The sequence below is a fragment of the Pan paniscus genome, chromosome 4, assembly GCF_029289425.2.
Source record: "Pan paniscus chromosome 4, NHGRI_mPanPan1-v2.0_pri, whole genome shotgun sequence".
Taxonomy (NCBI): domain Eukaryota; kingdom Metazoa; phylum Chordata; class Mammalia; order Primates; family Hominidae; genus Pan; species Pan paniscus.
In genome coordinates, this window is record NC_073253.2 from 102,291,896 (window position 1) to 102,312,004 (window position 20,109).

Sequence of the window (20,109 nt, forward strand, 5' to 3'; positions counted from 1 at the left end):
ATCATCACCTCAGAGAAGAATTACAGAACATATATACAAGCCTAAGTGTCTTCTTGGCCTTCACAATATTCCCTTTACATTGAGATGCAAACTCAGCGTCAGCACACAGCCTGCTATTTTCTTACTGACTTTAAAGTTTGCACATTCTGTGTAGGGCACAATACTCATTGCAACAAAATTAAGTAGTAAACAATTTAGCTGATGGATTATGAATTCAGGTTTTGAAGATTTAATCTAACTTACATGAGATCAGCTCTGCCCTTTAAAAACCTATGTTGTTGATAGCCCCAATACTCTGGTGTCCCATTTGCCCCCTTTTACAATTCCCATTCCAATTGGCACCCAGTACCAAAACCTGTATACACTGTCCAAGTCCGTCCAAAATAGCCAAGAGAGTAATGTGCATATTGGTTAAGAGCATATACTTTCCAATCAAGCATAACTGAGTTCAAATTTTGGTAAAGCATTGTTGATTGACATGGGGTAAGTCAATTAGCCTATCTATGCCTCAATATCTTAAACTTACAAAGGGAATAATTATGTCTCAAAAGGTTGATTTGAGAATCAAATTGGACAGTACATGTGAAGCATTTAGCATAGTTCTTTACGTGAAGAATGATAATACTTGTTGTTATTACAGCTCATACTAAGTAGACCAATGCTACTAGCAAGACTTTAATTTCTCTACACTCCCTCTAATTTACATTCCAGCCTAAGTTTTGTGCCATTTCTCCAAAGCCGTGTTCTTTGTGGACATAAAAAGAGAAAAATAAAACTTATCAGAGAATATGGCAACATGTTGTGGTGGATAATTTAGCAGTTGGGGTCAAAAACCTTAAAAATGTACATAATTTTTTATCTAGTTAATTCATTGCTAGGAAATAAACATGAAGGTCTTTAGAGGTTTTTTTGTAAGAGTGCTTTTTTTAAGCACGTTTATAATAGAAAAGATTTAGAAAACAAATGTCCAATAATATGTGCTACGCTGAATAAATATGAAGCACACTCAACAGCATACTCGGTAGCCTATAAAATGGTATAAAGAAGAATATTTAGTGTCATGAAAAGATGTTCAATAAATAAATAAATGGGGCATATACTATGCATGAGGCAAGTTTTGTAAAATAATAATCTGTGTGTAAATAATTTACCACAGGACAGAATTTACCTAGTTGGGGGACTAATTTTTTGAAAACCCTAGATGTTTTTCTCTATTTTGCAGGGTTTTATAAAATGAGCATATATCAAGGTCGTACGCAAAAATATTGAAATTTTTTAACATTCTAGGCCTCTGGAATGCCCTTGTTAATGTGAACCTGACAGTGGGATTCTCAGACAAGGTACTGAAAAAAATGATATTGGTTTACTTGGCTTCCCAAACTATATTACTCCAAACCAGCCATAGTTCCAAGTCTAGCTCATTAATAATAAAGGTAGATGAATTCTATTATCACATCACATTCTGTATACAATAGATGTTCTTGGAAAATTTAATAAATGCTTTTCTCTCATGAAAAGACTTTCCAAATATCTTTAACTTAATACATTTTTTCTAACCACAATCTTAAACTCATTTAAATTTAGACACTCCTGTTATATTATTTTAACTAAGTTCAATGTTAATATAAGCAATATATTTGAGGAATGTGATGAAGCAAGTTGTAAGTCATATATATGGTCATAATAATGTTCCCTTTGGGGAGAGTTTCATAAAATATCAAACATCGCCTTCTCTTATGGCATCCTGAAACAGATACATTTGTTGACAAAATCTTATTGCATCAGGGACATGACCACAACTTCCAGGTGCTAATTCTTCACAGTGAGTCCTTCTTACATTTGCTCTTCCCTGAACCTTTCTAATTGAGGTGCAGCCTACAGGCAAAGGAAGGATTAAAGTTTTAGAGACTATAACCACTGAAGAAGCTATAGTATCGCATTTGTACACACACACACACACCCATAAATAAGTGTATGGATGTTCAACAAGGTTTGAATTTGTCTACAATGGTGACTTATTTAATGTACCACTTGAAATTAACTTATTTCTAAATAATTTTTAAAATTTTATTTATTTTTGTTTTGGTTTTCTTATTTTCTTACAAGAGCCTTGCTTTGTTAGTGTTCCAAATGTTCACTCAGCTTGCCTACTGCATAAATCTAGCACTAGGCAGCCTGAATAGTAATTGAATAATGAACCTATGGTAATAATTATTTGAGACTAGGTATTTGGGGGATGGTAAGAGAAAAAAAATCTTCCAACATTATTACATGTTGTTTAGGCAGTCATTCATCTAAATGTTCAAATATGAAATGGACTGTGAATGGAGGAATGGTCAACCAGGAAGGAAAAAAATGGAAATCATGTCCTCCCTTCCTTTTCAATGACAGCATTCACTCAGCCACTGGAAGGACAAGCACTTCTATGCCAATCAGCTGCATCCAAGTGGTACTTAAGTGCTTCACATGCATTTACCACTTTAAGCCTAGAGGCCCCTGAGATCACCTACTTTTGTAATTTTTTAAGAATGCTACTGAGGAGTAACACCATGTTATATGGTGTTACAGTTAAGAATTCATTTTTCAAAGCCCATCTGCCCACATTGGAATCCTGGTCTCACAATTTTTTTTTTCTTTCTTTCTTTTTTTTTTTTTTTTTTTGAGATGGAGTCTCATTCTGTCACCCAGGCTGGAGTGCAGTGGCACGATCTTGGCTCACTGCAACCTCTGCCTCCCAAGTTCAAGTGATTCTCCTGCCCCAGCCTCCTAAGTAGCTGGGACTACAGGCGTGTGCCACCATGCTCAACTAATTTTTGTTTTTTTAGTAGAGAGCGGGTTTCACCATGTTGGCTAGGCTGGTCTCGAACTCCTGACCTCAAGTGATCCACCTGCCTCAGCCTACCAAAGTGCTGGGATTACAGGCGTGAGCCATCGTACCTGGCCACAATTTATTCTTTAGAGGACCTCTCTGTGCCTCAATTTTCTCAGGTGTAACACAGGACTCATGATAGTACTAATTCATAGGCTAGTGTGAAGATTACAAATTACCTGAGTCAATAGATACAAAGTGTGAAGCATTGCCTGAAACATAGCAAACACAGAGAATAAGTGGACCACTACTGGATATTGCAAATAGAAAAGTGATAGGAATTTAGTTGATTGAGGCAGGCAGGGTCCGGATCATATAGGGTTTTGTAGGGTCTGACATGAAATTTGGATTTTTTTCCCTAGTGTAATATGAATTTATTGCAGATTATGGGGTTAAATCAGATCATAAATGCAAGGTATCTAGTATAATACCTAAAATACTAAAGGTGTGGCTTTAATTATTAAATATATGTTTAACATAATATGTATGTGTGTGTGTGTATATCTGTGTCACCACACTGGCCAGCAAATAATTACTGCAGGTCATTGGAAACCTGCTAGGAACCTCTAGACCCGAAAGAAAATCAGCTGGTGGACTCTGAGCCACACCGTACAGCACTGAACGACTGATTGCTTTTTAACAGCAGTAAGACATGGAGTAGTCGTTTATCTGAAGATTCAGAGGTTGGATTCAGGAAACCCGCCTATTTACGTAAGGTTTTTGCCAATCCTAGTACAAGCAAAGGTAAATTCCATAATGTGAATGTCTACTCTCTTAATATGAACAGCTCTACAGGATCAAAGAAAAAGAAGTGTTTTCTCTCTCTCTACTCAATCCTCTAACACAAAGTGCCTTGGGGAACAATGCTACTGCTTTCGGAAAGTGAAATGGCATTCCCATTTAACATAAATGGGTCTTATTAGAAGGCAAAAGAATGGCTATTTACAGTTATGCCAACTATTGATTAAAAAGAAACTATAAGCCCAGGCAACCTGAGCCTGCTGCGCACCAAGTCTCAACACTAGCGATCCGGTCAAAAAGAGCTGCAGGGTTCCCGGGGCCTGCACTACTTTGAACATGAGAGGAGTGGTCTCTGAGCCTGGGACTATGGAGAGAGAATATGCCCAGTTGAGCGGTAAACACAGCTCCTGTATGCTCATAAAATCAAGTTTGTGAAAGTCAGAAAGAAAAGGCAGGTGTGCATTGCAGAACTTTAAAAAAATGCACATAAACATTTTAAAATGAAAATTATATGGATTCTCCTTACCATATAAAGTAGAATTTTAGAACTTTTCATCTCTCTCAGAGATTATATAAGAGCGTAGCCTCAGGAACAATGTGACAAACAAAACTTAGCAGTTTGTATTAATATATGAAGAAAGATTATGAATTACCAACAACTAGCAAAGTCTGAGTACAACTGATTTCTGTTAAAAAGTAAACTTTCGTTTTCAGGGAATGTAAGTATTAACGATATTTAAAAGACAAACACAGATATATTACACAGGTGAGAAGATGATTGTAAAGATTACGTTAATTGTTATGACATTCATCATTGTATTAGTCCCGATGCTGGGTAATTTATTAGGCTGGTGCTAATGTAATTGCCATTACTTTTAATGGCCAAAACCACAATTACATTTGCACCAACCTAATATAAAGGAAGGAAGTTTAGTTGACTCACAGTTCTGCATGTCTAGGGAGGCTAGAGGAAACTTACAATCATGGTGGAAGGCAAAGAGGAAGCAAGGTTCTTCACATGGCACAGGAGAGAAAAGCACAAGGAGGGGAAATGCCAGACTAAAACTGTCAGATCTCGTGAGAACTCACTCACTGTCATGAGAACAGCGTGGGGGAAACTGCCCCCATGATCCAATCACCTCTCTCCCTCTACATGTGAGAATTGCAGGTCCTACCTCAACACGTGGGGATTGAGATGAGATTTGAGTAAGGACAAAGAACCAAGCCATGTCAATCGTATTTTGTTAAGTACGAAAACAAGTTACAGATCGGTATGTATATCATAACCTCATGTTTAGAAAATTCATTTCTTATAGATCTGCATGGGAGAAAGTCTGGAAGGATACACGTTAAATTATTAACTGTTCTCATCTTGTAGAAATGACATATCTGACTTTTTTCATTTTTTCTGTTATATGTAACTTTATTACAATAATATACACACATTTATATGATGCAGTTAAAATCACAAACCTTTACATCAGATTGTAGATAGAAACTAAACTGTCCAAATTTTTTGGAAATTTGAATTCCCAAAGCAAATGAACAGGTTCACAATAGATTGAAATCCTTAATTGCCGCAGCATGAAAACATCCCAATAATTCATTTAAGTGCCATACTGAATATGGATTCCTTCGTTTCATATTCCTGTGGCTTGGGCCTAGCGCTGAAACTAGAGATGACTGTGCTGTCGGGAAGACAGCTGCTGGCTGGCTGGACAGCATGCTCATCTGGCCATCTTGAGGGAAATGCGGTTACTGACAACGCTAGGAAATGCACAGTGTGAGCCCAGGCAAAAGATCTGGATCAAGGCCAGCAAGTTCTTCTTCCCCAGATATCCGATGAATGCTAAATTAATACTTGCTGAATGACTGACTATTTAACCAAGATGTAATTGGAGAAACCTTAGACAGTGCAACAGATGTACCTCTCCTCCAGTATGCCTTAGAGAGCTTTGTGATTTCACAGGCACCTGCCCTTGCATGACGCGATCACATGCTTTGCATCCACATGTACACTCAACTCTGAATGGTTTAAGTCAAAATCTGGTATCAGTGGAACAGTGTAATCATGTCCACATCTTTTAGAACCCCACATCAGGGTATTGCTTACATGTGCTATCTGTGTTAATCTAAAATTCACATGCACATTGCTCAAACGAGCTCATTTTCCCACAAAACAGGCTTCTATTGCAGCTCCTAGAGAAGCCTTATTTCGGTATTTCCAGAAAAATGTATTAAATGTCTAGCAATATTAAGGAACTTTACTTACATAAATTTCTTGTCTTTTAATATAGAAAATACAAAATTAAAATACTTTAAAAACAAAACAAGTAAAACAGAAATGTATAAAGAGAGTAAAATGTGCCCTAATTCACCCAGGGCTGCCACTACCCGACATAGTGACTTTGTGTGAATTTAGAATATGTAACCTTTTCTCAAGATAAAAACCAAAAACTTAAATTAGTACTTTCTCACACAATCTAAACCATATAACATGTTTAGGTAATGCCTGAGTGTGGCTTGCATAAGAAATGTCCATACCAATCTCTCCGGATCAGTGAAGACGTGTCAGTGTGTGCTCCCGAGTGTGCACATGAACACATGCGCCAGGCTGGGCTCTCCTCCACTACTCCAGCACTCAACCGAAAATCCCGGAGCCACCGAGACTGCCCGCATATTTTAACACATACAAGTTAAAATACGTGTACGATGTGACTGATGGCAGAGAAAGCAGGAGTATATGCGTGGCTGAAGTCATTTTTAATTTGGAAATTAATGACAGAACCCATCAGAGACTCTGTTTTGTATAAATAAAACTCCATTGGATCTACATTAAGGAAAAATAGATTTTTTAACACAATCTCTTTGAAAGTCTAAATGCCACAATGCAGTTTCAAGTGGCAGATGTTTACACAGCTTGTACTTTCCCCTACCTATACTTGAAACACACTTGCAAACTCAAGGGAAACTTTTCCATTCTATATTCAAATGTCAATAGGGGGATTTCGAAATACATGTCTGTATCAAATTTGGTGTGAAAAGGTGTTTTGTGGAACTTGTGAAAACTCCCATTTGAGGCGTCTTTCTAAATAGGACCATGCGGAGCACATTTTATACCCACCAGGTTCTTAGATTTGGTGTCTGTAAGTGACAGCATATGGATTTCAGATCAAATTAAATAAAATGCTTAGGGTCTTCTTCCCATGCATTCTAATATTCTATTTTCAGTAGGAACATCAGAGCTTAATATTGCATTTCTATATGAATAAAATGAACCCTGAATGAATAAAACAGATAATAAATGTTTTATCATTCTTTCTACTAAACTATCAGAAACTAGTTTCAGATATGTTTTATAAATGTGAAGAATTACTGAAATGAATTCTTCAAAATCCATCTCTACATGTAGTAAGGATGCAATCCAAGGATTTCTCTCTCTTTTTTTGGTTTCTACTTTGTTATTATCTGGAAACAACCTAATTATCATCAACAGAAAGATTTGGACTAAAACTCTTTGTAGTTGTGTAATAAAGAAAATCTTCACATAATGTGAAATATATATATATTTCACATATATATATGCTGGAGATACATATATATGCTGGATTCTTTTCTACTCACTTGTTTAGGAAAAGATTGATCTCAGATCGGGTTTTGAAAGAGCTCCTTTTTCTCACACTGCCCCCTCACTAACTCCCCACAGCCATTCTTTCCCTGATTCTAATTCCCTCTCTCTCCTGTTCCATTGGCCCTTCTGCTCACCTCCTCTTTCTCAGACACTTCGCCCCCTCATTTCCTGAGGACTCTGACTTATGCAAGCTATTTTGATAAACTAATTCAGATTGAGGCAATTCTGATGAAAATATCAAAATGTGTTACTGCTCCAGCAACATTTAATTACATTTATCAGTGGCTAAAACTGGTTATAAGCAAAAAAAAAAAAAAAAAAAGACTAATGTGAGGAATGTGGAGTCTTTATGTCTAAGGAAGAGAGAGAGATGAAGGGCAAAAGGCTCTTCAATGCAACACATACGTATTTCACACCATCTTCATGGACACATCCATATTTCTGTCTCAGGAAAGGCACTACTACTTAAAAAAATCACAGTAGTTGATTTTCAGATTGAAAACAAGATTGGAAGACTTCCACACATTAGAGATTGGACCTGCAGACACAGGCAGTGAACCAAGACCGATTTTTATAGGTGGCATTCAGCATAAATGAACCCACTCGTCACAAGGACTCAGCCAGACACACCATTTAGGATAATAATTGAAATAGATTGGATTCTTCTTCTGATTTGGATCCTAAATTCATAGAAATTTGGCAACTCCAGTCAGAGTGCTGGAGAAGCAATTTACTAAATGACACCCTGGTGGCCTGGAAGCAGGAATGTTCCTCCCAAAGCTCTGAATTTCCATCTAGGTATTTCTTTACTTGGTACTTCTCATTAAATAGACATGATGGAAATACCAGTCACTCTTAGAATCCTAATCTCAATATTTCCTGTTTTACTTCAATTATTATCTAAAACTGACTACCAAATGTTAGAGCTCAGTAATACAGGTAAGTTGAAATTAAAAAATTCAAATGCCAAACTCTCTATATTTGAATTCTTAGAAAAAGACATATTCTGTACTTACCTATTTATCTGAAACCAAAAAATGAAATGCAACCACCACATTGTACAGTCCATGCATGGAAAAGAAGTCGAGGGAGCAAAATCCAGCTCTCAAATAATTAAAAAGGAAATCCAATATTTAATTCAGACTTCAAAGGAACATTAAAGGTAATTCAATTTTTACTTACAAAAACACCTAATCAAATCCCTTTTCCCCAAACCCATTTCTTCTGTAAACTGCAGCCACCTCAGACCCCATCACCCTGCAAGCCTCCAAGATTTTAACCACTTTTTATTCTGCTCTCTCACCATTTCTGTCTCTTCCTTCTCTCCACTATGTCAGCTTCCTCTGCCTGGCTTAGTGTCCCCAATCTCCATGCCACATATCTACTCTATTTTCATGCTAGTCTTTCCCCTGGTTGTGTATATCAAAAAATATTCAGAAACAAGGTTGTCAGGGGGTGGCTTAAAAAAAAATAAATAAATCATATTCCTGTTCTCCATTCTTAAAATATACAAACTCAGGACAAAGAGACGGTATCTCAGAGCAGAAATTCAAATCATGCTCTGTCTTCAACCTAGCTCATTATATATTAGTCTTTTGGTCCTAGATAAGTCACCATAGTCATATTCCTATTAACATTTACGTAACACTTTTAACTGTTCTAAGTACTTTTGCATCTATCATTTAGTAATCCTGTGAGGAGGAAAGGCAGACATTGTCAGCTGGGGGGAGACCAGGCAATACTCAGACAGAGAGGTTCTATGACATTGAGGCAGACACAGATATTACCATGGAGCTGATATTTTTGCCCAATGGAGTTGTACTTTTCAGCTTAACCCTTGTGTGGAAGTTCCTTTGATTACTTTTCCTGCTGTTCTAATTAGGTCCAATTCACCACCAAAAAAAGTCAGATAAGGATGCAGTGAAGAGGCACCAAAGCCAATCCTGATTTTCCAATAATGGCCCTTACTAGAGAGAAACAAAGATGACTTGGAAATGTCATTAATAAACAATCATATACCAAGAGTAAACTTTAAGTAGATACATGAAAACATTTTGAGAAAGTTTTGTTTAGTAGCCATCCCCCAACTCTTACCCTCAGGGGATAACTTCCAAGACCCCGAGTAGATGTCTGAAGCCACAGACAGTACCACAGTTTATGTATACCGTGACTTTTCCTATACATACATACCTATAATAAAGTTTAATTTATAAATTAGGCACAGTAAGAGATTAATAACAATAATAAAAAAGCACAATTATAACAATATATTATAATAAAAGTTACGTGAATATGGTCCCTCTCTCTCTCTCTTTCTCTCAAAATATCTTATTGTAGTATATTCATAGTATACTCACCTACTTTAGGACCATCGGTGACCTCGGGTAACTGGAACTGCGGGAAGTGAAACCATGGAGAAGGGGAGACTACTGTCACTAACATAGCAGGGCCAAATTGTGACATACCGAGGATGCCCATGAGTACCAGAACAACCCAAAAAGAAAAATAAGGGCTGGACTACAGGAGAGACAGTATTTGACTCAACCGCTCCTGGCTAAGTTTCCTACCAATACCTAATGAGGAAAACATAGACAATCATATAAGGGCTTGACAGTGTATTTATTTAATAAATAAGTAACTATACAGGTAACTAGCATTATTCCACTGTTTTTATTCTGCAGTGTGAGTTCATCTATTCTCTTATCATCGTAAAGCCCTGAGCTAATAAATCCTTTATGTGTATACATATCTAGACCAGATGGGCTCCTTCTTATTTACCATTCTTACATTTATAGTCACAACCCAAAAAAGCATCATTTTTAAAGAGTATTCCTTTCATGGTTTTTATTCCTATTTGAGTTTGCTGCATGTCACAGAGTAATGATTAGAAAATAAATTCATTCAACAAACAGTTAATGAAAACCCATTATGTGCCAGGCTTCATGCTATGTCCTGGGGATACGAGCATGAGCCCTTGGGGAGCTCAGTGGTATTAAAGACAGACATGTACACAGGTAACTTATAGTTCAAAGTTCTAAATGCCATTACTGAGCTACAAAGGCAATGTCACAGAGTGGAGAGAGTGAGGGGGACAAGGAGAGGTGGAAAGTTATTATAGAATTCCAGAAACAGAGACACTAACCCCTTGTTTTATCTTAGCCATATCACTTAACACCAGCTTAAATTATTTTGTTCATTTTTAAGGATAATATGTCATCTGTCTCTCCCAAATCATGGAGAGAGACAAATCCCCAATCCCTGGATTTTAAGCTCCATGAAATAGCACTCTCACCCATCACATGCTGTCCTTGGCATCTAGAACAGTATCTGACACATAGTAGGAGCTTCTTATTGGTTGACCTGCATCCTCTAAAATATACACACACATGCATGCATGTGTGTGTGTGTGTATGTGTGAGAGAGAGAGACAATCCTAATACCCAAGATCTCAGAATATGACCTTACTGAGAGAAAGGCATTTAATAAAAGTAATAAAATTAAACTGAGATCATTAGGGAGGGCCCTAATCCAACAGCAATAGTGTCCTTATAAAAAGGGGACATTTGGACAAAGAGATAGACATCCATTCGAGGGAAGATGAAGAAATACAGGGAGAAGATGGCTATCACAGGCCTCAGAAGGAACCAACTCTCCCAAAGCCCTGATTTCAAACTTCTAGCCTCCAGAACTGTGAGACAATACATTTCGGTTGTTCAAGACACCTAGTTTGTGGTACCTCGTTATGGCTTCTCTAGCAAACTAATACAGGGTTTAAGGTTTGTAAAATGAAAAAAGGAAGCAGATAAACTAAATTAGAGGATATATAGAGTAAATAGCAGACATAAAAAAAGATATAAAAAATGGCAGATATAAAATGGGATAAATTGGGTCGAGGAGTTAGAATGAGAAGTCAAGTATAATTTAATACTAATTCCTATAGGAAAGATTAAGAATACAGAAGAGAAACAAGTTTTGGTTGTCTATGTGCATGTTTGGGTATGTATGTAGGAGGTAAGGAGACTTGGTGCCCAGAGTTTAGCTATAGATAAGCACCTGCACAATTTCCATATGAATATATGCAGAAAGCAGTGGGGAATATGGGTCTGGTGCCAGGAGGATGAGAAATGCTGATTTGGGAGTCCTCCAGAATTGTAAATTGTGTTTGATAAGTGCAAATTAGAGTTACTAAGGAGAGCATACATGTTGTGAATAGAAGTGGATCAAAGGTGAGTCTTTTGGGGGAAAAATCATATTATTCATGGATGAGGATAAGAAATAAGGAGCAAAGAACAGAAGGAAGAACATGATAAATGGGAGAAAATCCTGTAAGACTCAAATAAAGAGAAGTTTTCAAGAAGTTAGGGATCGTCAATTGTATCAAATCCTAAAGCTGGTTCATGAAGGGTTAAGAGTGAAAATGTCCCTTTAGATTGGATTATAAACCTGGATTATGCATAGAGTGCTTAAGTCAGAAGCCAGTTGGTGGTGTGGGTGGAGGGGCGCTTGAGAAGTGAAGGAATGTGAGGAAACAGGAAGCATATCTCTAAAAAAGAGTTCTGAAAACTCTAAATTCTGACTAATAAAGCCCAGGGCCAATTCAACAAGGAATCTGAGAAGATATAAGCAATTCCTAGCTTGTATTGTGTCCAATTGTTTGCTGTACAGTGTCCAATCTGGGACATTCTGCCAAAGTTTATGAACAATTCCAAAATGCTCAAAACATATTTGTCAAAGAAAATACTTCATCAATTTAAATTCAATGTGTGAAAATGGTTATGGTAACATCATTAGAAATTTGATCATTATTAGTATATGCATTTTACTAATTTTTCATGAGAAGTTTCATTTTTTAACATGGAGAATCCAAAGACTTTCAAAATATGAAGACTTTGAGTAGGACACTGGAGAGATAAAGTTTAAAAGATCCATTATCGTAAAAGTGTTTACAATATTTTTGACTGGTTTCAGAATAAATTATTTATTACTAATAAAGTTCCCCATTGTTATTTTTGATAGTATGCTCCATGAAGTCAGAAACCTCATCTGGTTAGCACACCATTATATTCACATAACGCAGAATCTGGCTCAAAATGAATGCAAAATAAATACATGGTGAATATTTATAGTGCTCACCTCGTTTACACTGTTCATTCACATGTATATTCTCACTGGGCCTAAATATATCTAAATTCTTTTGTTTTAGAAAGAGTGAGACAAATAATTGATATGTAGTATATTAAAATTTACGTGTGTCCAGGCTTATCTACTAAAACATCAGAAAGCATAAATGAGTATTTGTAGAAATTTTATTGACATCAGATTCCAGATAAAGTTTACCAAAGCAGAACAATGTGAATCTAATTCAATTTTTAAACTTCAAGTTTCAATAAACAACATTAAATGTTACTGCAACAACATCATTCTCAGCACAGTATGACTTCTTATAGCATTGCAGAGAAAGATAACCAAATTTGAGGTCAAGATAGGTTTGTTTTTATTTTAAGTTTCATATAAAATTATTTCACTCAATACACTTAAGGTGAAGATGTTCATTTCAACTACCAGCTTTTTACTTTGGCTCCAAACTTAGTAGAAGACCTTTAACTTCCAACACATTTGATCATTGTATATCATTTCTACAAAGATTAATTGCACAAAAAGATAATCTTTCAAATACGAATATGAAACAAAATAATAAAGATATATTTAAATTTGATAAAGGGCCAGGCACAGTGGCTTACACCTGTAATCCCAGCACTTTGGGAGGCAAAGGCAGGAAGCTCTCTTAAGGTCAGGCATTTGAGACCAGCCCCGCAACATGGCAAGCCCGGCAACACACATAATTTAAAAGTTAGCTAAGTGTGGTAGCATGCACCTGTAGTCCTAGCTACTTGAGAGGCTGAGGTGGGAGGATTGCCTGGGCCCAGGAGTTCAAGGGTGCAATGAGTCATGACTGAGTCACTGCACTCCAGCCTGGACAACAGAGTGAGACTCTGTCTCTAAAAAACAAACCAAACAAAATGATTAAAATGTTTGTATTAGTCTGCTCTCACATTGCTATAAAGAAAAACCTGACACTGGGTAATTTATAAAGAAAAGAGTTTTAATTGGCTCACAGTTCTGCAGATTGTACAGGAAACATAGTGGCTTCTGCAGAGGACTCAGGAAACTTTGAATCATGGCAGAAAGAGAAAGGGAAGCAGACACAACTTACACAGCCAAAGCAGGAGGAAGGGAGTGGAGGCGCCACACACTTCAAACAACCAGACCTCACGACAACTCACTCACTAGCATGAGAACATCACTCAGGGGAAATTTGCCCCTATGATCCAATCACCTCCCACCCAAACTGCACCTCCAACATTGGGGATTACAATTCAACATGAGATTTGTGAGGGAACACAGATTCAAACCATATCAATCTTCAAATTTAATTCTGTATAACTCTGAGGTGTCTTCAAAAGTATAGGTTGGGAAAGTAGTTCATTTTCACTTACACTTAAGAGCAAGGATAAAAACTTTGGGTGGAAGAACAAAAACATCATTATAGACATTCTCGCTACTTTATTCTCTCAAAGTGTATTGGCAGAAATGTACCACGAGAGTGAGAACAGTCAATAAAAAAGGATATGTTGCAATGCAATGTTCCAAATAGGTCCTGGAATTGTTGCTTGATTTTTAATGCTTTCTTTTAAAATAAACTAATATGATTACCCCCCATTGAAAATAAAATGCAAAACTCTTATTCAGTAAGGAAAAGATGGAGAAATATATTACAAATTAGGCAAATTTCTTTACCCCTTTATTAAACTTTGTTTAAATTGAGAGGTATGAATAATTCCTTTTTATTCACATTTTCATAGTGACTCACACTCTATCTTTTCTGTGCCATAAACTAGTATTATAGCATTTTCATGAATGGATGCATTAATAATAATATGGCCATTTATATTCAGACTTTAGCAAACCTCACCTTGAGGGACCTTTTTCTCATTGACTTGATTCATTATTAGTCTAACTAACAGGATCCCAGTTTCTCAGTATCAGTGTCCTATTTTGTTCTCATTTGTAATATCATAACCTTTGCTTAACCTCTCATTCAGGGAAGTCTTACAGTTCCTCTTCTACACTGAAACATTGCATAAATATTTAAATGTTAATTCAGAGAGTGTAAGAATGATGTCAAAATGTCCCTTAGAGTCAAAATTTCGTTGAATTTGGAGTAGTAGCATTATGATATGATCTAAAAATTCAAATGGTGTCAATTTTTCCCCTCTGGCTGAAGTAGTGTTTATTCATGAAAGATTTTTAAAATACCTTGAAGGTCCGAGGGTGTTCTCCCTATAGTCCTTTTATTTTAAAGACAAATGAGAACTTGTCAAACAGTTCAGAAAATTGTGCAAATAATTATGGAGATGCCAGTCAAGAAAGCTGCATTTCCTTACTTCTCAAAATGTGGCTTTGATAAGTCAAAAAACTTTTCAACCTGCTTATCTTGTACATTACGCCCACAAAATCCCTGAACTAATCATAGCTTATGAAACCATGTTGTCAAAATAAAAAAATTATAAAGGTATATAAACTTGATATTAGATCAATTTCAGCAGTCATTCAAAGTAGTAATTTAAATACTGAATTTGAGATAAATGCTTCCAGTATCAGGTAGAGATCTTATTTTAAAAGTAATATGAGAATTCTTGACATACCAAGAGATCAAATTTAAAAGAACTATATATGAGAGTTTTCAATTTGGCAAGATTGCATACTCAAAAATAAATCGACATTCCACATGAAAATTTATTCCAATAAAAATATTGTTGAACTCACCGATTTTCATCTTTTGCACTAACATTGCATAGAGTAAGAACTTTTTGGTTCAAAACAACAGAGGTAATGATTGCTCCTTCTTCAATTTTAAAGAGTCATTTATCTTCATGTCTTCTTCAGGATCCTAGATTCTTACTGACCAAATTATGATTAGCAGGTTTGACAACTTGTGGTTTCTGTACTGCATGTTCACGCTGTAATCCATGTTGTTTAGTGGTCACTGAAGTCCACTGTGTCACTGAAAGAATCAAATGACAGAGTTCAGATGAGGTAAGAAAGTGGTATGACATGATCCAGTATTGTTGCAGAAGGTCAAGAAGGTACACTGAGGATTTCTTATGGGCACAAATGGAACTTGGAGGTTTAAAGGGAAGTTAGCCCAGGGTGGCTGACTAACACTCTCTCAATCAGAGAGCTTTGAGAAAACTGAAATTAAACAACATCGTTAACAAGACACAGTCAACCAAAGTAACTGGTTGTATTTATGGAGCAGGAATATATGTGAGAAACTCAAATGTTATGTCATTAATGCAGTATTGGCTATGCACTTGGTACTAGACCTATTTCACAGATGAAGGAATTGAGACTCAGAAATGCTCAAGAACACATAGCTATTAATTGACAGAGCCAAATCAATCCCAGTCCTCCTGACAGTAAGTTCACTGCTCCTCCCACCAGACCACTTATCCTCATCCATGGATTCGAAAACTTCTCCAAAATATATGGGAAGCCACCACGGCATTACTAATGTTTCTTTTGCCAAGCACATTAAAACAAAAGCAAAAAAAGGCTGCTTCCAATCATCATCAGTTCACAAAAGAAAGGGCATTTTACTCTTTAAATTAAATAAATTTATTGTTGTGAAAAGTTGAGTATTTCCCTTTTTTTTTTGGTCATTTCACCACACGTTGGTGAAACGTCTGCCTCGGAATGGAGTGGTTCATAGATCACTATTTAGGATCCTGTTCTTTGCCACAGCTACCTTCCAGTATCAGCCCAGAATCAGTGCTGGAATTTTATTATAGCTGAATCATCTGCAGACAAATTTTGGAACACTCTCTAGAATATGTATCATATTTCTTTGATTCTAAGTCACATTTTAATTTTTTTAAATTGGGATATGACTAAAAATTTCAATAGACATTTAATATAATTATTTATTTTTCTCCACAAATGCTGTATTTAATTCAGCAATGCATCTTTATAATCATTGATACTATAGTCTACAAAAATGCTATGTGTTTTGAATGGACTGATAGACGTTCAGACAAAAAAATATAAAATATATTTAACAATTTCCAATTCTCAATATCCAGTGACAGGAAAAGAGCACTCACTCAATAACTGTCTGTTACTTAGAAGTGAAATAAAGAGACAGGTTTCTATGCCTCTCCAGACACCTTTGCAGGATTCTAATTTAGCAACCAACATCCTCTCAGAAACTGAAGGTTAACAAAAAGCAGTCAGAACATGAGGTTTAATTTATTTATTTTTGCCTATAAATAACTCTCTTATCTAGGGTATCGGGAAATGATGTGTTCTGGTTAATAAAATATTCTGGTTAATATATTATTACCCTACTTAATTCCATGCATATATCACTGATTATGAAAAATTAAACCACAATAATATATACTTAGCACAAAATTAGACTGAAGTAAAGTATTATCTTTTCCTTGATGACTTAAGATGTACTTCAAAGCCTCAAGTTTATCATTATGGAAAATCAAGTGCTGTAGTGTATAGATGAACCAGGTAATAGAACTCTTTTGCTTAACAAGACATTAAATAAACTATATTTTTCACAGTTCATGCTCTTTAATAGATTAATCCAAAATAACATTGCAATTATGAAGAGTATATTATCTCAAAAATGGACTTTTTTCCAATTTTGTTTTCTTCTCTATATGTCTTGCAGAGATATAGTGATATATAATTTATCCTATATTTTTAACTGACTATTGCACCACAAATGTTTTCCAGATTTAGTGGCAAAGTCTTAACATTTACAGCTTTCAGTAACTGAATAATATTCCCTCAGGTTGATTCACCATTATTCATTCAAACTTTTCTCCATTTTTGGCCATTTTTGTTCTGCTGACATGAACATCTTACCTTTCAATACATTTCTTCAAAGCACTTACTGCTATATGAAATTATTTGGTTAATGAATTACTTTTGTCTTTATTGTTAGAATAGAGTTTCCATGAGGGCAAGAACTGTGTGTATCTTGTTTATTGCTGAATCCCCAGAATGTAGTACAATACCAAATATATCGTATGAGACCCAAGAACACATATTGGAACATGAATGAGTGGATGAATCATTGTGCATATTTTTATTTGTTTAGGAATATTTCTCAGAAATGGGAACTTGGGCCTTGGTGTTTTTTGCTTTTAGTTCCATGAGTACACTCAAGTTACAAGTCTAGACAGGAAAGTGGAAATCCTGAGTAGTTCTTTTAAGGAGCTTTGTAAAACTCAAAGTTGGTAAAGAAAAGTGATATGAGAAAGACAGAATGACAGTGAGGATGAACAAGCAAGATTCTGATCTCAGAAGAAAGCTTAAGAGCCTGAGGGAAGCAACAGTGAACAAAATGTAGGGGAGTCAAGGGGATCAGAGAATAAGAATAATCAATGAAAATGGGGTCCTTGGGGAATCATTACTGCATAAAATTGAAAAGTCTTGGGGAGACAAAAGGGAGTCAAAATAGAGAACAGAAAATTATCAGTAAATTACCCAATGAATCCCCGAACCAAGCTGACTATTGGACTTGCCTAAAAACAATTTTTTCTCCTTTTTAATAAAAATTACAAGCTTCAGCCCTGGAAATTCTAATTCAGAATGCCTGGATATTGACCTATGAATTTGTATTTTGAAAATATCCCCTGGACATTAAATTAAATGATATCATTAGACATAGAATACAAAAGACATGCAATAAGAAGAAAAATTATGCTATTAATTTTAGGCTAATAATGCTAATATTTGTCACTCAGATTGTACCTGGATTGTGAGGATTTTTATAGGTATTGGGGAATTCTAAAAATAATTATATCTACTCCTATATCTAATTGTCCATTATTCAAGCTCTATTATATACATATCAAGTGTTAGTAATTAAATAATGGCACACTGTCATAAAACAATTTCGATTAGTCTCTTCTTCAGCATGTGATTTTCTGAGCTCTAAGTTGAAACAATCAAGTATATTTCATTCAATTGACAGAAGAGCTATGATGGCTTTTATAGCCCATTATTGAATTTTTATAGACTACTTGCTTTAAACATGAAACTTCTACTAGAGTCAATGGAATCATACCAAGGATGCCTTGGAAAAATCTGAAAACATTAATACAAAGTGCCTTCTTGTCAAGCTGCCCCAGTATCTGGTTGTTTTTATGTAATTGTGTCTTCAAATTCAAATCATCTAAGTTACCGACCATAAAATATGACTTTTTGCCCAGTTCAAATTTGTTCTTAGTCACAGACTGCTTTTCATTTATCTTCTCTAAAGTATCTAACTGATGGGAATGAGATGGTCTAACACTGAAATATCCTTGAAAAAGCTGCTCTCACAAGATCTGCAGGTCTATTTCATAGATCAAAACATTTGGCTTTGCCCTGAATAAACCACCAAACTTTTAGAACCTATAAGGTGATATCAATTTTTGAAAATGGGAATCAAGCTTACCTAAGAATAGTTTTGAAATGATGCTAGAGTATATGTTGGGAATTAACACTGAAGGTTTAGCAACATTTCAGGAAACATAAACTCCATGCTTTGAACTATTCATAGCCATTATCAATCTCAAATGATTTTTAGATGTCTGTTTCATACTTTTCAGTAATTTATTTGGATGAGTAAAAACCATATTTAGTTCCACAGAAAAAAAGCAATGTAAGAATTTATAGAGAACTTTCTCTTAAAATCAGACAAGTTTTCTTCTATTCATTTCCTCTTGGCAGAGTGACCATAAACAGGGGACATTATGTCTGAGTCTCAGTTACCTCATATGTAAATGGGTGTAATTTCATCTGCCCCTACCTAGGCTGTGTCCACGTGAGACTAAATGAGCAGACATGTGAGCATGACAAAAATGTAAAAAGCTATACAAATTTAAGAAATTTTATTGTTATGTTCTAGTAAGGCAGCATAAATGTTAAATGTTTTGTTGGATTTTTCAATACACTTTCACAGTAAGTTTGATAGTGGAGAGTTTCTATAAGAGACTGAAATGCATCAAGACTGGTAATGAAAGTAATTCCATTAAACATGTGTAGTTCATTAAGTTATTCCACATGGCACTCAAATCATTAGTATCTTAGATGTAGCAAGGAAGATTGTGAACTAGTGGTGACAGGTATAAATCTACTACAGAGACAGGGTTACTTTACATGAAGTAAGTATTACTCTAACTCTTGCTATGACTACAAAACACTTCTATTTATTTCCTTTTTAAAAAAAGCCAAGAGTTCCCATTTAGTTTTGAAATGTTAAAGTTTCCTCACAACCTTAGTTGGATCTTTTTTTCTTTTTTTTTTTTACAAAACACATGGTGCAAATTGACTGTTAAACATCCACGTCTAGCTCATTTAGCACAGAGCACTGAATCACTGTCTTGGCAATAATGAATTTGCTTTCCAGATTAAATCAAACTAATTATATTCTGGTTACTTGACTGTGAAGTCATATGACACCATTCTTAATTTGTTTATGCCATATTACTCATTGGTTAAGAGGGGATCTATTCATACGTTGTTCAGTGGAGAAGGTCGTTGCCATTATACACACATTAACATACTCATGATTCAAAGATGTTGCTCCTGATGGGTTTATTCCCTCCTGTGAGCAAGGTTTGACTTGAGATGTTTCTGCCAGTGATAACTCTTAACCACATAATTCAAAAATTATAATGTGCAAGCTTGTAGCCATTTGTATGCTATAAGCTTAAGTTAAACTTTGTCAATACTGTTTTCAATTCATCTAGAATAGAAGAGAAAGAGAGACAAAGTGAATTTATCATAGCTAATATATGAC

General features: G+C 35.6%; 1 long non-coding RNA gene across 1 annotated transcript in view; it reads right to left on the reverse strand.

The window, feature by feature from the left end:
• Positions 1-4,662, reverse strand: part of LOC134730395 (uncharacterized) — a 200,037-nt gene extending 195,375 nt beyond the window's left edge. The window contains exon 1 of the long non-coding RNA XR_010112165.1: positions 4,590-4,662. This is a non-coding gene — a long non-coding RNA (uncharacterized LOC134730395). The remainder of the gene's footprint in view (positions 1-4,589) is intronic.
• Positions 4,663-20,109: the final 15,447 nt, after the last annotated feature.